This window comes from Triticum aestivum, chromosome 3B (genome assembly GCF_018294505.1).
Source record: "Triticum aestivum cultivar Chinese Spring chromosome 3B, IWGSC CS RefSeq v2.1, whole genome shotgun sequence".
Taxonomy (NCBI): Eukaryota; Viridiplantae; Streptophyta; class Magnoliopsida; order Poales; family Poaceae; genus Triticum; species Triticum aestivum.
The window spans coordinates 625,881,307-625,887,804 of record NC_057801.1 but is presented as its reverse complement, the minus strand read 5'-3'; positions in this window follow the sequence as shown (position 1 = coordinate 625,887,804).

The window sequence follows — 6,498 nt, the reverse complement described above, 5'->3', positions numbered from 1 at the left end:
AAACAAGAACTCAAGAGAAGAAGGAAAGAATCGAGAGCACTCGATAAGAAGAGAGGAACGACGAGAATGACGAGAATCGAAAGCTCACAGAATCAGATAGACTATGAAACCACTCCGGTTAGAACGAGATAAGAAACGAATAAGACTGAAAAGGATTTAGGCAACACTCCGGTTCAAAATGGAAGGAAAAGAACATGAACTAGAGAGGATGGAAAGATACTTGATGAAGACATGACACAAAACCTCCGGAAAGAATTAAAAAATGGAAAGAAATGAACTTAGAAGGAAGGATTGAATGGATTTGAATATCTGAGAAGAACGAAGAAATGCAAAACTCCAATTCAAAAGAATACGGAGAATTTAATTGCACTTCGAGACACGAGAAGAAAATAAACTTGAATTCCGCCACCAAGAATCTTGAAGAACTCTTGAAAAATGAATTAAATCATGAAGAACCACCATGAAGAACTCCGGTTACAAAAGGATGATCAGATAGAATGAAGGATAAAAGAATAAGATGAGCCTTGCGATGATTTAGATGGGGGTTTCGAAGAAAAGGCCGAGGAAATTGAACTCCGGAAAAGAATAGATGAAAACACTTGGAACAAGAATTTATTCAACAAGAACAAACTCCGAAGGAAAAGATTAATCACTTCGAGGAAATAAAAATAAGATTTATTGTATGCCTATCCTTCATCAAATTAAATTGATGACAAGCAATGGATATTTGCATACTACTTATTCTTCTTGAAAAAGATTGAGAAGTGACATATCACAAACTTGAGACGGTCTTCATGAACCACCGGTAGGATTGGAAAGAACGAATGAATTTAAACGATAACAAAGGAAAAAGAATCTGAATGAACCATCGTAAGAATTCGAAAATTGAATGACGAAAGAGAATGAATCACCGGGAAGAATTAGAAGAACCAATAAGCAAGAGGGGATTTAGATGCAAAATAACAAAGAGATCATGAGCTGATTAAAGAACACTTGAACGAAGCACCGGGATAAATAGAGAATGATAACTGGAATGATGGCCTCCGGTGAAAAGAAAAGAAATCAACTCCTGAAATACTCCGGATGGGTAAGAAAAGAACTTCTGACAATCGGGGTAATTCGCGAGGATAACATGAAGCTAGAACCACAAAACTTCGAGAGGACGGACAAGATTGAGAGGGAAAACTCTTCTTCGGTCTTCAATGACGACAGGAAAACACCACCAAAATTACCGAGGTACTCCGGTAGAATGAAAACGAAGGGGTTTGAGCCAACACTGAAAAGAATTTGAAAAAGATCTTAGAGATGGCATCTGACTGATGAAATTCATTCTTACGTCAATCTCCAAAAGAATTTGAGAATAACTCCAGGAGAATTAGAAGAGTCAGGTAAGATCCTGGGAAAAGACCTATGGGTTAGGGCCCACTAACAGAAAACACCGTTGGAAAGGATTGAAGAGGTGATGATGCACCGGAATAGTTGAAATATTTGGATGAGGTGACAACCTCGAATTAATTAGAACACAGACGAATCTCCTGAGATGTCTTGAACACTCCGGAAGGATAAATTGGCGAGAGGCGAACGAACAAGGAGAACACTTGATCCAGGGAAAAGAATGTAATCATCCTGAAAAACTTGAATTGCGTCCATCGGAGAAGAAAAAGAGATGAAGAATGTCAAACGAGACGAGAATTCACCGGTTGAAATAATTGAGGGAAGACTGAAGAGGCTCCGTACGAATGAAATTGATGCTCGAAAGAGACTCAGGCTCCGAGAAGAAGAGGGGTGGGAGGGCGGGAAAACAAATGCGACTTGGAAGGAATCAACGAATACTTGAAGAGAAAAAAACACCGGTTGAAATCATTGAGGAGAGAGAGCAAAAACTTCGCACGAGTATGATGGATACTCGATTATGGACTCCGGTTTCGAGAAGAAGAAGGGTGGGCGGGTGGGAAAAAAACAACTGAGGATTGAACTGAAAGATGAAGAGGCTCGAGTCAACTTGACGAGAAATGCACCAGATGAAAAGAGCTAAGAACCAACGATCGGAAAACCAACTGCGTGAACCTAAAGAAAAATTTGAAGGGGAAGAGGAGTAATTCAAAACACCTACGTCAAGATTCCTTAACAGAGCGACGAAGAGGCTGAGGAGTAAAAAGAATTCCTACTCTCGGATATGTATGACTCCGAAAATAGTTTTCTTCTAGACTCAACAACGGCCAAACTGCACGATCAATCAAGGGGGCTCCTAGGGTCGGTTGAGGCTCTGATACCAACTTGTCACGCCCAATATGCGACCCTATCCAAAAGGAACTCGAAGGTCCCACCAAGGATAGACCCGCATATTGAAACACTTTTGCAAGGTGGATATCGTTACATCAACATTACATAATAGATGGGGATATACATAAGGCATACAATGCCACATGAATACAACATCACAATACATAAGAGCATCATCCGACTACGGATGAATCACAAACAGAAACTCAAATGACATCCACCCTGCTAGCCCAGGCTGCAGACCTGGAACCTATCCCCTGATCGAAGAAGCAGAAGAAGAACTCAACGCAAGCAAGCATCGCTCTCGCGTCATGATCATCGCACAACCTGTACCTACAACTGTTGTTGTAGTAATCTGTGAGCCACGAGGACTCAGCAATCCCACTACCATGGGTATCAAGACTAGCAAAGCTTAATAGGAAAGGAAGGGGTAAAGTGGTGAGGCTGCAGCAGCGACTAAGCATATATGGTGGCTAACATACGCAAATAAGAGCGAGAAGAGAGCAAAGGAACGGTCGTGAAGCTAGCAATGATCAAGAAGTGCTCCTGAACTCCTACTTACATCAAACATAACCCAAAAACCGTGTTCACTTCCCGGACTCCGCCGAGAAGAGACCATCACGGCTACAGACACGGTTGATGCGTTTTAAATTCGGATCTGGTGTCAAGTTATCTACAACCGGACATTAACAAATTCAAATCTGCCTATAACCGCAGGCACGGCTTTAGAAAGATTATACCCTGTAGGGGTGTCCCAACTTAGCCCATGATAAGCTCTCGCGATCAATGAAGGATATACCTTCTCCCAGGAAGACCCGATCAGACTCAGAATCTCGATTTACAAGACATTTCGACAATGGTAAAACAAGACCAGCAAAGCCGCCCGATGCCCCGACAAATCCCGGTAGGAGCTGCACATATCTCGTTCTCAGGGCAACACCGGATGAGACTAGCTACGAGTAAAACCAACCCTCAAGTTGCCCCGAGGTGGCCCCGCAGGCAGCTCAGTTCGAACCAACACTTAGACAAGCACTGGCCCGGGGGGGCTAAAATAAAGATGACCCTCGGGTTGGCCGACCCAAGGGAAGGGTATAGGTGGTGGTGATGCAAATGGTAAAACCAAGGTTGGGCCTTGCTGGAGGAGTTTTATTCAAAGTGAACTGTCAAGGGGGTCCCATAAATCACCCGACCGTGTAAGGAACGCAAAATCCGGGAACATAACACTGGTATGACGGAAACTAGGGCGGCAAGAGTGGAACAAAACACCAGGCATAAGGCCGAGTCTTCCACCCTTTACCAAATATATAGATGCATTAATAATATAAGAGATATTGTGATATCCCAACATAAATCCTGTCCACCATGGAGCAATCTTCAACTTCACCTGCAACTAGCAACGCTATAAGAGGGGCTGAGCAAAAGCGGTAACATAGCCAATCAATGGTTTGCATAGGAAAGGTGTCAAAGGTTAGAGGTTCATGGCAATATGGGAGGCTTGATAAACAGGTGATAGGTAGCGCAACAAAGCGATAGAACGAAGCAACTAGCATAGCAATGATAGTAGTGAGATCCAGGGTAGCGGTCATCTTGCCTGAAATCCCGCAAGGAAGAAGAACGAGTCCATGAAGAAGATGAAGCCACGAAGACGAACCAAGCGTAGACGAACGAATCCTCACGATCGCAACGAAACAGGAACTATCGAACAGAAGCACACAACATAGTAAACACACCACACATGAACAAGACATAATGCACAACAAGCATGATGCATGACAATGCTACATGAAGCTACTCATGGCAAGAGATGATGCAAACAAGAGCAGCACATCAAGACAAGTTTAAATGAGGCCGGGAACAACATATAACAAATCCGGTAAGTCCTCATATACATATTTCGAAATTGGTCCAGATCTGAACAAACATTAAGTTGAAGTTGTTAAACAGCAAGTTAAGATGCACCAAGATGATCTACACGAGATTCTAGTCAAGTTACATATAAGGTTCATTTAGTTCGGAGCTACAGCCTAGAAGATATGAGAAAAACAAGTTAAACATGGCATTGATGCAAAATGCATACAAACATCAAGCAAACACACCAAAACAAGGATGCAACATGATAATATGAAGCTACATGCAATTCTAAGCAAGTTTCATATAGAGCACACTCAAAACGGAGCAACGGTTCAACACACACACATGAAACAAGTCATAGCAACAATCTGTCCAAAACAGCAACTAGGCATATTGCAAGCATCAAAACAACATGCTACAGCACCACAATATGAAAACAAAAGGCATGATGTACAGGTAAAGCATTACAAAACATGAACACTGAGCTAACTCCAGAAATCACTAGAACATGCTCAAACACACATGGTAAGATTGCAAGTTATAAAAATTTCAGACTTTGCAGAAAATAACATCACGATGCAATGTTTAGAGCTATCAAACAACATGTTACAGGAACTTATCATGGAAAACAAAGGCATGGCATGAACCTACTATATGTATAGATCAAAAGTCCCTTACTGACCATAAGCCAAAAAGGATCAGAAAATATGATGGCACCCATGTAAACATAGCAAGTTATAATACAGATTCAAACATGGCAGAAACAAAATTATGAAGGCATGTAGATGAGCTTGTACCACTCACTACAGAGAAATACATGGCATGAAAAGGCACCCAACAATAAGAATACATGTTTGTGAAGCTAAGCATGACAATAGAAAGTCCATAGGGTGCATGGAACACTAGCAGCAATCATGGTAACAACTGACCTTAATGTTAACAGGCTGACAGCAACATTATCAAGCAACTTTGGAGCAAGATATGAACAAGCTACAGCAAGCTATAAATGCAACCAGGGGCATGGATGGATAGAGCATGACATGTAGAACAAAACATATTTAGTGATCATCTCAAGATTATGCATAGAATGACTAGTAGCAACATGTTTATATAGCATCACGAAATAACAGATTCAGCCTAGCAAACAAGCAACATCAAGTACCCTACTTAACAAGCTCGAATCACTCACCACAATTCATTGCATGATGAGATAAGCATAGCATCAGCAAGAAGACATGTTTATGAAACAAACCAGGGCAAGAACAAGTTCATAGCATGCAAGGATCAACTACAACAACCTTGGCAAAATTGAATAACATGTAAACAATCTGCCAGGAAACATTTTGTAGCAAAAGTAGAGCACGAAAATAACATGCTAGACTACTCCATAATTGCGAACAGGGGCATGAATGGATATACAATAACCATATGTTCAAAACACCCTTACTGAAGTATCTCAAAATATGCATGGATCTCTCTGTAGCATCATGTTTACATGGCATCAAAATAACAGCAGAACAGGGACTGAAATCAGCAATATCACTAAGCCTAGTTTGCATGCTTGTGCTAGTCACCACATTGATCACAAAAATACATGGCATGCACCACTGCAGAGATGGCATGACATAGATCAAAACACATGAAGACATCAACCTCATAGGATGCACACATCAATCATGGCAAAAATGACAAATGAGCTCGTTATAACAGTTTCAGCAGATTAACATCATGAAGCACTCTTGCAACGATGATTCAGGCATCGAGATGACCTCAAATGAATATGATGCAATGGAATGAAATGATATACTCGTCGAGGCTAACAATTTGACATATTACATGCACAAAACGGAGCTACGGATGCAGAGATATAATACGCTGAACATGGCATGATAATGCAAAAAATATTCGGGACTTAGTGGAAATTGGACCTCGGGGAAGTCAACGGCGCCGGGATCTCGCCGGAGAGCTCGCCGGAGACGGTGCAGGAGCTCACCGGAGACGGCGTGCCGGGGCCGAAGAAGGCCGGAGAAGGCGCCGGCGGGTCGGGGGAGGTCGGGGCCCACCGGATCCGGGCGGCGCCGGCCCGGATCTGGCCGGAGGAGCTCCGGCGGGTGGCGCGCGGTGGCCGGCACGGGGCGATGCGGCGGCGGGAGCTGCCGAGCTCGGGCGGAGCGGGCTTGGGGCGCGGGAGGCGCGCGGGCCAGTGGGCGGCGGCGGACGGGACGGTGGCCGGATCGGACGGCGAGGCGGCGGCGGGGCCACCGGAGGTGGATGGCGGCGGCATCCGGTGAAGCGGGGCGCCGCGGCGGCGGCGGAGGCGGGCGGCCGCGGAGCGCGGCGGCGGCGGCACGCCCGCGGGTCACG